Below are 17,155 nucleotides of genomic sequence, written 5' to 3'. Positions count from 1 at the left end.
TCTCTATACAGACAGCTTAGGCTGGATTCTGATCTCACTCATGCTGGTTTTACACAGATGCAACTCTGTTCAATTCAGTGGAGTGTCTCCTGGCTGTAAACAAATATCAGAATCAACCCCTTCTGTCTCTCTGAGTCTTCTCCAGCCTAGTCCCTCCTAAAAGCCCAGCAGGTGTCATTATAGGGAAGCTAGAGAGCTCAGATGGTGTCACCTACCTAGTGCTTGGGGAATGAGGGGCCAAGCTCTCAGTCTAGGAATCTGCTTGTCAACACATACCCATTATAAATGTTTGCCTAGACACACAAGAGCCCATTAGAGGCCATCACATGTCAATCAGCTGAGACATGTTTTCAGGGAGAAGTCAGAGGGAGCAATAAGAAACAGATTCCTGGTAAATGCTCCAAGGGGGAAGCCTAAGGAACAGCTCCAGAGGCTCCAGGCAGTGCCGATTGTTTCATGCATTTGCTGCACTTGTGCATACAGCTCACAATATCCTTCAGATTCTACATGCTGCAGAACTTAGGTAATTTCCTCCTCAGTAAAGCATTTGAATCTAATCCTTTGTTTGTAACAAACAATACTCAGGCCTAGCTCTTATACAGAGCTTTTCACCCGTATATCTTAGAGCACTTTACAAAGGAGGTCAACATTCTTTGAGAAATTAGTTTGTGGAAGGTGCCAGATTGTCAGGCCTGAGGACTTATCCACGGAGCTGGGATGCCATGGACTCAGCACAGCTCCTGCTCAGCCTTGTCCCAGTAACATGCCCCAGACCTTCCCGGAGGGCCCACGGCTAAAGATTAGAAGCCAATTCAGTTTCTGTGACCCACTCAGTCCTTGGCACCCCGCACCTTGCAGTTTCAGCAGAGAGGCTTCAGAGACCCAGCTACAAGGATGCCTTTTGTGTGATTCAAACACTTTCCCACCAGGAGCTGATCTGTCGGCCCCAGTTACATTTCAGAGAGACTCCTGGGTGTGCATCAGACGGCAATGGCTTTCTGTGACCGAAAAGAGGCCAGGAAGTTGCATGCGTACAATGAAGCAGATTTAGGCCAATGTTATTTTTCACACCCCGCTTTGCATATTTGCCCCCAAAACCAAGATTTTTTTAAATTTAACATTTAAATATTTTCCTTACATGCCCCCCAAAGTTAAGGAAGGTCTGTTGGGGCAAAGCCCTTCCAGAAAGAGGAGGAGTTGGATGGAAATGAGGAGTAAGGATCCCTTCCAACCTTCCCAGGGAAAGATGAGAGGACAAGTGTTTTTCAGTGCTGATTGGATCAGATATTGTCTGTGTGTGACTTTGTACTCAAGTGATTACTCTGTGCCTCAGTTTCCCCCTCTCTACAATGGGGATACATTGACCTAACAAAGTCATAGTAAGGTTTCTAATGTTTGCAAAGTGCTTGGAAGTGAAAACAGCGCCATCTGAGTGCAAAGGGTTGTTTATAAACATTTAAATGGAGGCATGTGGGATTGGGACAGGAAGGGGGGTCCAGGCAGAGGGGACAGCAGGGAAAATGAGACATCAGTTTTCTATCTGAAGTGGATTCTGTCTAAACCGATCTTCCTTATTGCTTTTGTTGGCTCCCTGCACAACAGGTCCTATGACCTTTCACAAGTCCTTTTATGAACAGAAAGGACAAATTTTGGACCAAAGCTGGAAGTGTTCCACTAATGGAAAGCAAGGGACAGATGCAGTACAGTCCTAACGGGACGGCAGAACAGTTCTAGTTAACGGTCCACGTTAGTTATCTTTAGGAGAATTATTAGTACAAGCAAAGATACATCATCTGTGATCAATGAATCTAGAAGCATCAATTCAGAGAACCAGTGAACATAGCATTAAATTTATTAGGGATCAAGTCCTGCTTACTCCCTTTGATGTTACTCGTGAATACGGAGAACAAGATTTGCTTTGAATGCAGTAACATATGCCGCATTGATGGATGATCCTCTTCTCATTTCCATATGAAAGAGAACCAGTTTAAATAGTACACTAGCCTTACGATTTGGGATACCCAGGCTTTATTCTTTGCTTTGCCACAGGCTGCCTATGTGATTTTGGGTAAATCAGTCACTTTGTCTCGCTGGGCCTCAGTTCCACATCTGTCAAATGGGGATAATAGCACTGCCCTGCCTCCCCGGGGTGGTGTGATGATAAAAACATTGGACTGAGTAAGCTGCTCCAATATTACAGTGATGGCAGCCACAGAAATACCTAAGAGTGCATCCATTTAATGGCAACACACACACACTCACTCCCTCACTCACATACACACACATGCTGCAACCCCCTCATAAAGAACTGCTGCTATTGATAGCAGAGGCTGTGCTGTGCTGTAGGATGCAGACTTGGCAACATACACACATTGCTGTGGTCTAGTGAGACCCAAAATAAATACGCTGACACTCCAGGGATGCCAGGTTAGGCAGCCAACGGTCAGAACAAAAAGGGATTGTGAACCAGCACTCTTGCATTCTCTTACTGGCTGCCCTTCATGACCATGGACAAAATCAGTTCACCTCTCTGCTTCGGTTTCCTTCCCCAGGTGTAACAGTATCAACCCGCTTCATGAAGGTGTTGCAAGGTTTAATGGTTTGTGACGTGCTTTCAGAACCTTTGCTGAAAGGGATTAACTCTGGGCTGGATTCTGATCCACTCACTCCCATCAAGTGGTACATTACCCCCTGCGCAGCTGCTTTGATTTCAGTGGGACTATTCGGAGACCGAACACCCAGTCAGCATGGTCGACGGTAGCAGAATTGGAACCTGGGTAAGAGCTAATGGTTGGTGAGGCATAAAAATCAAAACAGCTTGGCGGTCCTTGGTTTAAGAAACCCCAAATCCCACGGAAACTGATAAGAAAAGCTTTTAGAGTCTCCAGATACCATCCTAAGTAATAAAATCCAGCACATATGTTAATTGGCTGATTTTATTTAAAAGCAAGACAGGAGGCAAATCAATTTTATGTGGTAATGTACAGACCCCTAACTACCCCAGCCATCAGTTCCAGGCTACCAGAAGTAAACACACATTACACACCTGCCCTCAGGAACGACACTTACTTTACCCAGGCCTTCAGAAAATCAATTGAGTCCTCTCCCTCATATATCTTGGCTATGTTAATGGCTTACATTTTTATGTGCCAGCTTTAAATGCACACTATTGTCTTGTTTAAATCAGTTTTCATGGGATTGATATGGTCAGACAAAGAGCCCCGGAGCTGACAGATTTATGCCGGTTTAATTTTTACAAGCCATGGAGCTTTATTAGTGAGTCTGATGAAGAGCAACGGGATGCAACATATGCACAGCTACTGTAAACCTGCGTTCGTGGACCTGAAAATGGAGCACTGAGATGATTCACTGACAGTCATCTGTACTCTTGCCAGCTGCTTTGCACAGAACGCCATTCCATTTCAAACAATTGCAGTGATACATATATACACGGTACCCAAGCCTTTTTGCTCTCATGATGATATTTTCACGACAATCCCAAATATCCATCTACCCCAGCCTTGCAAAAATCCACTTTGAACAGGGGAATATTTCTTTGGCAGGCAAGTAAAACGTTATGCATGTTGTTATCAGTCAACAGAGTAAAGGGGAGAAAAGTAATTGTGTGTCTGGGCTGGTACATTTTCCTGACTGTTTGGTAAGGCTGACTTGCACCTACAGGTAAAGGAAATGATTTTATTTGTTGTTGCCAGCGCTCCGTGCTTACTGATACCCAGCTATTAGTTTTGTGCCAGTGACCATCCCAGTATTTGGTGGGACTGCTCAAATTTACCTAGCCAGTCCATGCAGGCTGTAGCAGTGCATTTTAACTCTTTCCCTGCTGTGCCACCACCACGCCCAATATGCTACGGTCACCATTTAATGTCCCACTGAAATCACTGGATCCTTCAGTTCTTACTTGGCCAAAGCTCCCACTGATTTCAGTGCAAGTTGTGCCTAAGGAAGGATGCTGAGATTTAATCCCAGGGGACAACTCTTGCCTATTCCTCTATAGGTTTGGGGGGCTCGCTGATAATGTAACTGGTGGGGTTCTGCTGCATAGAGTAGAGGAGAAAGAGGCTGCAGCGTGTACCCTATGTTCAGATCAGTGGAAGCTGCCTGGGCAGCCACATGCAGGGGGAGGCATGGAGTCTCTACCACTATGTACAACATTTGGTCCTTCACCCCCATGGAGGAGAGGTGGGGAGATCTAGGGCCATGGAGCCCCTGGCAATTGCTGAGTGCAGTAAGCAGTGTTGCCATTCTGCAGCCTGTTTGAGGGATGGGAAGGATTCTTCTCCTGTTCATCCCAATGGAGAAGTCAAGTGCCCAGTCCAGATGCTTTAGAGTGACCAAATGTCCTGATTTTATAGGGACAAGTAAATAGTGACAAGTTTTTAAAGTGCTTGTACACAAATGCTAGAAGTCTAAATAATAAGATGGGTGAATTAGAGTGCCTTGTGATAAAGGAGGATATTGATATAATAGGCATCACAGAAACCTGGTGAACTGAGAGCAATCAATGGGACACAATCATTCTGGGGTACAAAATATATCGGAAGGACAGAACAGGTCGTAGGGGGCAGGTAGTGGCACTATATGTGAAAGAAAATGTAGAATCAAATGAAGTAAAAATCTTAAGTGAATCTACATGTTCCATAGAATCTCTATGGATAGCAATTTCATGCTCTAATAAGAATATAACATTAAGGATCTATTATTGACCACCTGATCAGGACAGTGATAGTGATGATGAAATGCTAGGGGAAATTAGAGAGGTTATCCAAATTAAGAACTCAATAATAGAGGGGGATTTCAGTTATCCCCATATTGACTGGGAACATGTCATCTCAGGACGAAATGCAGAGACAAAATTTCTTGATACTTTAAATGACTGCTTCTCGGAGCAGCTGGTACGGGAACTCACAAGGGGAGAGGCAACTCTCGATTTAGTCTGAGTGGAGCGCAGGAGCTGGTCTAAGAGGGAACTATAACAGGAAAGCTTGGAAATAGTGACCATAATATAATAACATTTAACATCCCTGTGGCAGGAAGAACATCTCAACAGCCCAATACTGTGGCATTTAATTTAAAAAAGGGGAACTATGCAAAAATGAGGGGGTTAGTTAAACAGAAATTAAATGGTACAGTGACTAAAGTGAAATCCCTGCAAGCTGCATGGACGCTTTTTAAAGACACCATAATAGAGGCCCAACTTAAATGTATACCCCAAATTAAGAAACACAGTAAAAGAACTAAAAAAGAGCCACCGTGGCTTAACAACCATTGTAAAAGAAGCAGTGAGAGATAAAAGGCATCTTTTAAAAATGAAGTCAAATTCTTAGTGAGTAATAGAAAGGAGCATAAACACTGCCAAATTAAGTGTAAAAATGTAATAAGAAAAGCAAGAGAAGTTGAAGAACAGCTAGCCAAAAACTCCAAAGGTAATAACAAAACGTTTTTTAAGTACATCAGAAGCAGGAAGCCTGCTAAACAATCAGTGGGGCCCCTGAATGATTGAGATACAAAAGGAGTGCTTAAGACGATAAAGTCATTGTGAGAAAACTAAATGGATTCTTTGTTCAGTCTTCGCGGCTGAGGATTAGGGAGATTTCCAAACCTGAGCCAGTTTTTGTAGATGACAAATCTGAGGAACTGTCACAGACTGAAGTGTCACTAGAGGAGGTTTTGGAATTAACTGATAAACTCAACATTTACAAGTCACCGGACCAGATGGCATTCACCCAAGAGTTCTGAAAGAACTCAAATGTAAAGTTATAGAATTATTAACTATGGTTTGTAACCTGTCCTTTAAATCGGCTTCTGTACCCAATGACTGAAATATAGCTAATGTAACATCAATATTTAAAAAGGGCTCGAGGTGATCCCGGCAATTACAGACTGGAAGTCTAACATCAGTACTGGGCAAATTAGTTGAAACAAAGTAAGAATAAAATTGTCAGACACATAGAAGAACATAAATTGTTGGGCAAAAGTCAATATGGTTTCTGTAAAGAAATCGTGTCTTACTAATCTATTAGAGTTCTTTGAAGGGGTCAACAAACATGTGGACAAGGGGGATCCAGTGGACATAGTGACTTAGATTTCCAGAAAGCCTTTGACAAGCTGTCTCACCAAAGGCTTTACGTAAATAAGTTGTCATGGATAAAGGGAAGGTTACTTTCATGGATTGGAGATTGGTTAAAAACAGGAACTAAATATGTAGAAAAACAATAATTATACAAATGGAGAGGTTAACTAGTGTGTGTTCCCAAGGGTCAGTCCTAGGACCAATCCTATTCAATCTATTCATAATGATCTGGAAGAAACAGGGTTAAAAACGAGGTGGCAAAGTTGCAATGATACTAAAATGCCAAGATGTTAAGACCAAGACTGAATGAGGTTCAAAAAGATCTCACAAATAAGTGATTGAGCAACAAATATCAATGAAATTAATGTGGATAATGTAAAGTACATACACACGGAAAAAAATAAACCCACTATACATACATATACAGGGCTAATTTAGCTACAACTAATCAGGAAAAGATCTTGGGTCTATGTAGAATCTTCTGAGAAATCCACGTCAGTGCAGAGGCAGCAAATAGCAAACAGGGATGTTAGGAATCTTAATAGGGAATAGAGAAGACAACTGAGAATTACTCTTATGGGCCTATATTATTGATGGTCACCCCATCTATGAATATCTGCGTTTCAGATTGGTCTCCTACTCAAAAAAGTTTATCTGGGCACTAGAAAAGAGTTCAGAGTAAGGGCACTAAAGATTAAGGGTGAACGGGTCTCATATGAAAAAGATTAAGAGGCCAGGAACTTTTCAGTTGGAAAAGAGAGATTAAGGGGGGGGACATGAATAGATATAGTAAATCATGAGTGAGTGGAGAAGTAAGATAAGGAAAAATAATTTATTATACCCATAAGACAAAAACTACGGGCCACCAAATGAAATTAATAGGCAGCAGGTTTAAAACAAATCAAAGGAAATTCTTCTTCACACAGTGCACAGTCAACCTGTGGAACTCCTTATCTGAGGAGGTTGTGAAGGCTAGGACTATAACAGCATTTAAAAGAGAACTGGATAAATTCGTGGAGGTTAAGTGCATGAATGGCTGTTAGCCAGGATGGGTAAGGAATGGTGTCTCTAGCCTCTGTTTGTCAGAGGGTGGAGATGGATGGCAGGAGAGAGATCACTTGATCATTGCCTGTTAGGGTCATTCCCTCTGGGGCACCTGGCACTGGCCACTGTCAGAGGACAGGATACTGGGCTAGATGGACCTTTGGTCTGACCCAGTATGGCCATTCTTATTCACATTTGCCATCTGCTAACCTTAAGATGCTTAGCCTGATGTATTTAGCAGTACAGCCAGTGTGTATTCTTTATGGATGTATACAGAATGGGCACCAGCAGGAAAGCAGTTAATAAAACTATTGCCTACTTTCTGATATAAATAAATCTGTGTTCATTTCCTAAGAGAATACGTTAGTCTCTAATCAGGGCTTTGTTTTCATGAAATTAAAGCAGTACATGTTTCCTCATCCCAATATAGTTGAACTGAATCCAAGTGATACAGTATTTGTTCAGTGTGAACAAATGTACATTTGTTCAATTACTAGGACATGGTTTCATATTTATCTGAATCATCATCACTCAGTGCATTCCACGACAAAGCAATGCCAAGTTCAGGAAACCAACAGATCTTGTAATACCAGCCAATTGTATTTCATCTGTACAGCATTCCTACGCATTCACAGTGAAATCAGTGGTAGTGCCCATCACAGTAGGATGTGACCTTCAAAGGGAGCAAGATTGGATCCTATATATAACATGCCATTGGAGTTTGTTTGAAATATAGTGAAATAACCTGCAGCTGTCTAAGCAGATTGAGAGAAATAAATTTTAATGTTGCCAAGACAACTATGTTGATGATGGAAACAGCTTTTTTAGAGTTCCAGGGCTAAACATATTTCAATAACATGATTGCCACTTCCATTTCATAAGTGGATTGGGGAGGGTTGCATCTGAAATGTGATATTGAAGATTGCCACTTCTATTTCACTGTTTCATACAGTGTGTGTTTGTTTTCTGTTTTGCATCTGAAATGTGATATTGAAACTATTTGGATAAAATAGTCAATTCCACCCCATCCACAAGCAAAATTAAAGCTCTTATTTAGTATGGGCCCATCTGCAGAACATAAATTTCATTGATATCAATTTCCCAAAGGGAATGGAATTTTATCGGAGGCTCCAATTTGACAAATGGATCTATGCTGATATGACAACAGTTTGTCCACAACTCTTACCAAAAGTACAAGAGATGGATGGGAAATAAATGAAAAAGTGTAACTTGATATAGGGCTTTGAAATCCAATCAAGGCACAAGAAACAAAACATGTTTCCATTTTAATAGATATTTAAGTTGCTGCAGGTTGGCTGAAACTTTAATCACTCTAATGCAGCCAGCCAGCCAGAAGCAATAAAGTCAATGGCAGAAATCTCAACTTAAGATGTTCCAGGGATAAAGCTTAGGACTAATTTCACAGAAGCCCAGACTCTCTTACATTCTTTCTCCTGCTGACTTTCAGAAATCTTCCTAGTTCCCTGTTAAATGCTCCTAATATAACAAGCCTGAGAGAGAAGCAGCCTAATTAAGACAGAAAATGACAATAAACTTCATTGTCACAGACTTTTAGAAAGAATGACTCATATCACTATTTAAAATCCTCATGAAAACGTCAAGCTTCTCCTGGCAGGAGTTATGGTTTCTTGGTTTGAAGCACAGTCATTTAGCAAGACAGAGTGACATTCAAGATTTGCTGCCAGTTCCTTATGGAAGCATTCCATTTGGAGATAATTCCTTCAAATGCTCATGTTCTCCTGTTCCCACCCAACATCGCTACTTCGATCTCTAGGGACTTGGGCATAAAAGCAGGGGGCCAGCTTCAACATTGCCTTTCACCTTGAGCCATCATTTACATCAGTGGAGAGTGGGTGTGCGGTGCTGCCATTTGGATCCAGTAGCCTTATGCTCCCACTTTTCACTGGTGCAAATGATGGCGCAAGGTGTAAAGCAGTGATGATTCAGGCCCCGAATCTCAGTTTCTTTTATCTTAGGGGTTTATACACCATCCATCCCTGTAGCACCTGAATGTCTTCCATGCAAAATCCCTAGTGAACTATATGGAGTCTCCAGCAATTCCCTTTACAGACTCAAAGTTCTGCTGGAAGAAGGGTTTTTGTTTGTTGGGTTTTGGGGGTGGGGTGTTTGGGGTTTTGTTCCCTTCTCTTGGTTAGCGGAGGTTTAAAAGTAAAAGTGGTTGTCAGTAGTTTGGAGATGGACCTTGATGAGTTTATGAACAAGACCATATGACAGCACTGCCTGCAAAAGCTGGAGAATGGATTCTATAACCCAGGAGGCCCCTCTAGCACTATGAGGTCTGGACTCTATGACCTAGGAGGTCCCGTCCAGTCTTCTGTTCCTGAGTGTCAGTTTTCTGGTGGAAAGGCATTTTGGACAACAAACATTTCTTCAAGGATAAGTTTGGGCAACTCACTCATGCTGAGCAGTGCCTTACCTAGCAAGTAGTCCCAATGGTTTCAACCAGACTAGTCTGCAAATGGCCTGATCCCGCACCCACTGTGGTGTGTGAAAACATTTGTACTGAGTGCTGGATGCAGAGCACAGAATCAAACCCCCAGAAAGTTACAACTCAGCCTGAGTGAGAGAGGCAGGATCAGGCCCTCAGAGTGTATCTGTTCTGGATGCTTACTCCCTGGCTTGGATGGCATAATCCTGCACTTGTATCATCACTTCTGGTTGATGCGGAAATAAGCAGGATACTGCAAACCAAAGGCTGCTGTACACTGGAGAGAGGGGGCAAATAAAGAGCAAGAGTAGATGAACTCTTCAATCTGGGCCAATTTGTGCCCTGTGGATCTACTCAGGGAGATGTTTTTACACTACCATTGAGAGAGGCAGAGGCACTGAAGAGCCCAGAATTCCAATCTCACCTTTTCTCCATAAACCTGGCCAGGCCCACATTTCCAAGTGTTCACTAAATTTTGGATGCCTCCATTTTTTTGCGGAGGGGGGTCCAATTGGAAAGAGGATCCAATTTAAAAGTCTCGGAGCATTCATAGACTCCCCTCACAAATCAATAAGAGTTGCAGGGTCTTAGCACCTCTGAAAATGTGGGTCTCGTTGTCTGCACAATGGGGATAATACATGGAGTTGTTATGCCCAATTAATTGTTTATAGAGTGCTTTGAGATCCTCAGATAAAGGGGGATATAGAAAGGCAAAGTATTAGCCTAGATATATAGAGATTTCTTACATATGCAATACTCATATAGCCAAGTACTGCATCTATAAACAGTTTGTATATCTCATAACAGGTGCATCCAAATCTACGTCCATGCTACATCCAGTCACACACAAGTGCCGAACATTAATACATTGCCATATTGGTACTTAGCACTGCTTGCTTTACAGCTGCAGTGTATGGTGATGCTCAACCAGATGATATTAACATAAAAGAGTACATTGGTTCAGGTACTCCACATTGTGCTATGAAATTCATTTGGAACAGGCTGATGCGAGCAAACACACATTCCCTTAGTTTCAGCAACGGCACTGGCTTATGGATATCTCTGTTTTTAGGCCAGAACATGTTTATTTATGGACATACATGAGTGACCAGATAATCCACATCAAGTTGTTTTGATGCCACAGTTATTGTATCCATGCATGGGCAGAATGCCACCGTCACGGTTTCTGAACATATCCGGCTCACAGCATGGACTGATTGTGGAGGTATTGAACAGTATTCTCCTTACTCAGGAAAGGTAAATGTTAATGTATGCAAGCCACGCGCACATGACTTATCAGTTACTATACATAGTTTTCAGTCACTGATTTAAACATTTAGGCAGATTTCCTGAGCCTTTATACAGATCCACTACTGACTTGAAATGCAAATACAGACTCGTTTGCAAAAAAAAGAACAGCAGCTTATAGGATCAGTTCCTCAGCTAGGTTATCACTAGGATGTTATAGCTAAACCCAGGTTGTAAATTCTTTGGGGGCAGGGGCCCTGCCTGGGAGGTGGGTGGGGGAATTTCTCAGGCACAAATGACATTCAGGCCTCCACTGTCATTGAAAGGCAGATGGATTTTGACAGTTCAGTGCCTTTGTGCCTTTCCAAGTCCCCCCTTTAATCCCCACACATCTGTACAGCTCCATTCACAGCGAGTAGTTGATTCTGCTCCCCTTTAAATCAATGAGAATCTATCTTTCCATTAACTTAGATGGGAGGTGGAGCAGATCTTCAGGGATTTAGTACATAATTATCAAGTGGCCTGGCAGGATTTTCAGGAGGAAAATCCTAACTTGAATGCATAGGAAGGAAATGAATGCACCCAGTTATATATTCAAGAGCATCCAGCTAAGCAGAGATCTTCTGATGGTGTAAATCTGTGTAGTTCCATTGACTTGAATGGAGTGATGCTGATTTACACCAACATGGATCTGACCCCTGGGATATTCCATTCATTACGGCTCATCTGCTCGTGTTATTTGTTAACAAAACCTGATGTTAAGAAATGCTGAACACAGCATCCCCCGTGCTTTGCCTCCAGGCAGCTTGTGTTAGCCACTCCACAGAGCCCTGCTCTGAGTCACACGAGATGCACTGCAAGCGGCGCACATCCCGCTTGAGTCTTGGGGGAACAAATTACATTTTTTTCAAATCTAAAAATTGCTTTCCAATGTCCTGGAGCCAAACAAGTAAAGACATGAACCCCCAGTTTCCTTGACGAGGCACATTCTCTGCCCCTTCTTCTCTAGCCTTTAACTTGAAGCAGAATGGAGCCGGCATCAGAAATGACCAAGGATTTTGCTCCGTCTCCTCTCCAGGTGTGGACACCCCAGGTTATGGGAGGGGGAAGGGAGTGTCAAAATCTGAATCGACATCCGGATCTGAAGTTTGCCTCCCCTAACAGACAGCACCCGAACCCCGGCGTTTTGGTCCCGCTCTTCAGTTCTGGGCCGTTCGAGATGGGACTCCGAATTCCGTTCTAGGCTGGAGGACAGGTCCCGGTCGGGGGTGGGCCAGCCTGGGCATGGAGGGGGAAAGGGACAGGGCATTGTACTGGGCCGGGCAAAGAGCCTGGGAAATCCCCACTCGCTTTGGCCCGAAGAGCAGCTGCAGACCCCAGGCGGGGAAGCGGGACCGGACTGAAGTCGGGCTCAGAGAACTGAAGACCCGCAGCCTCCTAAGGGCGTTGACTCCGCTTCAGGGAGCGCACCGGAGGTTGGGCGAAGCCCCCTGTTCGCTGGTTAGCACTTAGAGCGAGCAGCCAGGAGAGGTGACAACAGGGGAGACCGGCTCTCCAGGCCTAGTGCTGATCAAGGCCTGGACCTTGAAGAGGAGCTGAGAAAACGGTTTACAGGTTGTAACCGCCCTCACGCTTCCGAGTGAGCCCCGGAGGCCTGGATGGAAGGAACCCCCGCAAGTGCAAATGGCCCCAGTAGAGATTCCCTTGAGTGTGAAGCTCGCAAGCAAAGCCTGGGTGTATTTTGGTGGGGGGAAGCCTGGGTGTATTTTGGTGGGATGGGGCGCCCAGAGCCGCTGTCATCACCATGCTTCGCTCTGAACTCACCCGCCGCCGGGGCCGAGGATTCGGCCAACAGGCGCCTCTGGAAGCCAGCGAGGCTTGTGCACCCTGCGGGCGCCCGCTGCCCGGAAAGGCCTTAGTCCAGCTTCAGCACCATGGACAGATCCCGGGGCTGGCGGGCCAGGCCGGCCTGCTCTCGGCTGGGCGCTGAACCCAGCTGCGCCAGGAGAAGCGGGACCCGCTGCTGCCCCAGGGGATCGGTGCTAGCTGAGCACAGGCCGGTCTCCACGGAGCAAGCGGCGCGTTGGAAGGACACCCCTTGGCCCTGGGACTTTGCAAGCCGAAGCTGTGATCCGCGCCGCTCCCCTTTCCCTAGCCGGCCTGCGCAGCGCCCGTAAAAACCTGCCGCGGAGAGAATGACTCTCCTGTGGCAAAGGGGTACGGGACAGTCACTGCTGACGGGCAGCGCCCCAGGGCGCCCCCGGGCTGCCCAGCCAGGGGCTGCGGGAGGGAGGTCAGGCGCAGCGGGGAAGATGCTCGCAGCAGGGCGGGTTGCTAGCGGGGGGGTCGATGGCGAGCCCCAGGTGGCTGCTCCGGCAGGCTATGAGCAGCCTGTGTCTGTCACCTGCACACAGGGCCCGGGGCGGATTCTTTAGCGACTGGACACATCGGCGAGAGGGCGCGGGGAGGGTGGATAGCGGAGCGGGTAGGAAGTGGCGTTAGTTAAAGGTGGTAACCCCGGCGCTGCATGTCCACCCGCGGCCCAGCACGAGAAAGCGGCTTTCTTTGATCCCCCAGGCCCAGCTCGTTTGCTCTGCAGAGCGATTCTCCTTTCCTAGGTAGAGCAGTTCGTGGGGGGGAGGGGGAAGGACGGAGCGGGAAATATTACGCAACGCGGAGGGGAGACCCCAGGGCCTGTTGCAGAGGCCGAGCGTGATGCGTTTCCAGGGCCTGAAAAGCTTTAAAAAATCTCGAAACTTCTGAGGACTCCTTTAGATAAACGGTGAGCAGGGGTCACGGGCGGCAGCGGCTCCCCCTTCGCTCTCGGGCAGATGCCAACCCGGGGCTGATGCTCCGGAGCGCCCGGGTAGCTCGGCTGGGTCCAGACCACTCCGGGCGTTGTCCAAGGACTCCTGCAGTTGCCAGATGCTCTTTTTAGCTCCCCGGTCTCCCTCGGTCTCAGGGCGGTTTGGGGAGAGAGTGGCAGGGAAGGGCCCCGGCTCTATGGAGTCATTCGCCCCCAGGGAGCCGGGCGAGCGGCAGCCCCAAGCCCGGCTTCCCCAGGGGAAAGCCAGACTCGCTGGAAAGGCCGCAGACGGCGGTTTCTTCTTCTCTTCCAGCCAGGGACGGTCCCGCCCCGAGCCTGGTTTTTGCTGCTGGTTCTCAGGGCCCCGCTACACCTGAACAGAGTTACAGCAACAGCTCGGCTATCGGATGGGTGTTATCTCACGGGGAGCAAAACTCGCAGCCCGCGGGCCTGTCTCTGGCTGGGCTGCCGCGCCATCTCGCTGGCTTCTCTCCCCCAACCCCGGGGGTGACAGAGATCTGTCCCCAGCCAGGCAAGGGGCTGGAGCAGCCGAAGGGCAATGCACACTTTAATACCCCGGCTTCAGCTAGCCTGGCTAATCTTCAAAGCGATGTCAAACTAGAACCAGAGCAGCCCGAGGTCCCACGCGAAGTGAAGCCGGTGCCAGCCGCCGTGTCAATGGTACCGGGGTGGAGATCGCTGCTCCAGCCCAGGGCACGGAGCCAGGGCTCCGGGGAGCTCTGTACGCCGCTGCTCTCCGCCGAGCAGCCCCGGCCCTCCTGCCCCAGGGGAGAGTTTCACAAGTCCCGCGGGGACACTCCCCCTGCTCTGTGCGGAGAGAGCGTCCCGATGAGACTCGGGAGAAAAAGCAGGAGCCTCTGAAGCCAAAACAACAGCCGGTCGCTGTGGCCGGCACGGATCTGACCCGGCACTGGCCGGACCTGTCTGTCAGGGGGTTTCTAGCCCCAGCAAGGCCGTTTTACAGTCACACCGGCCGGGGGAGATTTGCTGCCCTAAGAGCTGCGGGGCTCTCTGCAGCGCTTTTGCTTTTCCATGCGCTCTGGAACTGCCAGGAACAGATACCTGCGCCTGGAGAGGCCAGAGACCTGGAGAGACCCGGGCGGGGAGTACCTGCTCCCGGCTTTCCCTTGGCGAATCCCCCTGACCAAAACTGAGGGGCTTTCCTGCTGGTATGTCACACAGCGGCTGGGAAAGAGCTGGGAGCCAAGACAAGGTTGCAGAGGGGAGCCAAGCGGAGAAACCCAGCCCCGCTGGTTTTCCAGGTCGCGCCCAACACTTTGCCTAACCCCGTCTCCCACTTCCAACAAGTGTTCCCGTTGCACAGCCTGGTGCCCGCCCGCTTTCCTCGCTCCGCACTGCCCTCGCTTTCCAGCGTGTGAAAGGGAAGAGAAGCGAGGAAATTCGGGGGCGACTGGCGACCACGAGAGCCGGCGGGCTTGTAACAGCTTCCCCGCATTTATTCGCCGGGGAGGGGGGGAAGGAATCCCCTTTCCCTACAACTTGTTAGCTCCTGCAGCTTCAGTTTTCAGCAACTACCCAACACTGAAACCGCATCGGCGCCAGGTGGACAGAGCGAAGTTCTAGGTGAAAACATCATGGTCTTGCCTAGTGCACATACATTTGCTAGAGAAGCGTGTGCGCACCCAGAGATACTTCACCCAGGACACGCATGTTACAGAGCTTCTTAAAGTGCTGCACAGGATGACCTGTACCTGTGTCCCCCAGGTGAGCTCCCCTTTCCCTCCACTAGTGTTGTTGATCAGTTGTCATTGCAGCTTTGTGTATTAGAGGCACACAGACACGCGCGCTCTTCCGAACAAACTGAAAAGTAGCTGCAAAGTTTGCTAGAGAAACGCCGGCTCAACCCGACGGATCTGCCTGTGCCTCAGCGGAGGGCCTGGCTTCCTCCCCCCGCAGATTTGCTACGAGCACGGTCGCTTTTCCTTAGACTGGGGAAACCTTTGCTCCTGGGGAAAGGTGCCCAGAGGCAGTGGTATCCCGGCGCACCCAAAGGTCACGCCGGGCGCCTTCTCGCCTCCCGGTCCTGGTTAACGCACAAAGGCAGTTGCCAGCCCGCTGCTCAGCTCAAGGCACTTACCTTTCCGCGAGACGATCCGCCTTTGGCTGGCCGAGGTGCAGTCCCCCCTTCCCCCGGCAATGGGGCTGCCTGCTCCGCTCTCCCGCGCCGTGGGAGGAATAAGTAGCTTGTGCCAGCCGCCCCCTCCCCTGCAAGCTCCGAGCGGCTCTCCGCGGGGAAGCGAAAAGCAGCATCAATAGGTAGGGACGGAGCCCCGGCGCTGAGCTGAACGCGCGTGGCGAGGAGGAATTTATTCCTTAATGTGCCTCCTTTATCCTATCATCGCGGAAACGAATTCGCTTGAACGTCCAGCCAGGGGGTGGAGCGGGGTGGAGTCCAGGCTCTGTGCGCTCAGCACCCTCTAGCTCTTATAGAGCTGCCTGGGGGGGGGGGGGGGGGGATCCACTGTAGCAGGGGGCCAAATATTAACCACCCCCGTGGAGAGCTAACCCTCCCCTCTCTTGTTGACAGGCACTTTGCAGCCTGCTTCATCCGCTTGGCCCCTCTCCCAAAGCAAAGGGCGGGGGGGGGGGCTTTAGCCGGTACCCGCCAGCTCGCACTTAGGAGGCGCGGGGTGGACACAGATCCCCCCACCCCCGCTCGCCCAGTTTGGGAAAAGGCTTCTGGACAGTCACTTGGGCTTTTCCTTAGACGGGGGAAACCTTGGCTCCTGGGGAAAGGTGACCAGAGGCAGCGGTATCCCGGCGCACCAGCCATACAGACCCAGCCCTAGTCACAGCGCTGCCTGGAGCAGTGTCTGCATACTCCCTCTCCCCCCAGCAACCCCCCGCAGGCAGAGCTCGGTGGAGGTCGGACCCCAAAGCTGGATCCAGAGCATGCAGAGGGGGAAGAAGCAGGCTCCTCTCCTTCGCCCAGGTATTGAAACAAATATTTGCCTGGCCCTGCCTCTGCATCCTGCAGGGTCTCTTCCCACGTGCCCCTGCAGCTACCTATTTCCAAGGGGAAGGGTGGGGGACGGGACAGCGAGGGGATTGTTCACGGGGCTACAAGCCACACAATGGTTTTGGAGTCATGCCTCATTCTGCCACCGCCCCCACGCCGATCATGCTGAGGAAAGGCGCCCAGGCTGAAAAGCAAGGAAAAGCTCTCGGCTACTAAAGCGCCTGTGCTCAGGGTGGAGGGGAGGAGGAAAGGCTTGGGTTGTGGTGAGCGGGATGGAATAGCATTTTCCCCCTCCATGGAATATATTTCTATTCTTAAGAACCAAGCCACAGAGCTCTAGCAAGGAGAGACCTGGGGCTGTCTGCTTATCTTTAGCTTTCCTCCCTTGGTGGAGCATTAACTGCTCCTAATAAACCACCGTGTAGACACAGGTTTGACAGCATCCTGTCTTTGCAACTGCTCCCTATTTCTATGGCAACACCGCCACACACCGCG

The 17,155-nt window shown here is 48.4% G+C and overlaps 1 protein-coding gene across 1 annotated transcript in view; it reads right to left on the bottom strand.

The window, feature by feature from the left end:
- The window catches only part of NOS1 (nitric oxide synthase 1), a 95,526-nt gene extending 79,468 nt beyond the window's left edge, over positions 1-16,058 (bottom strand). Inside the window, exon 1 of the mRNA XM_032800025.2 lies at positions 15,779-16,058. The gene's annotated coding sequence lies outside the window, so the exon portion shown is untranslated. The remainder of the gene's footprint in view (positions 1-15,778) is intronic.
- Positions 16,059-17,155: the final 1,097 nt, after the last annotated feature.

This window comes from Chelonoidis abingdonii, chromosome 22, assembly GCF_003597395.2.
Source record: "Chelonoidis abingdonii isolate Lonesome George chromosome 22, CheloAbing_2.0, whole genome shotgun sequence".
NCBI classification, from domain to species: Eukaryota; Metazoa; Chordata; order Testudines; family Testudinidae; genus Chelonoidis; species Chelonoidis abingdonii.
This window is presented reverse-complemented; position numbering and strand designations above follow the sequence as displayed.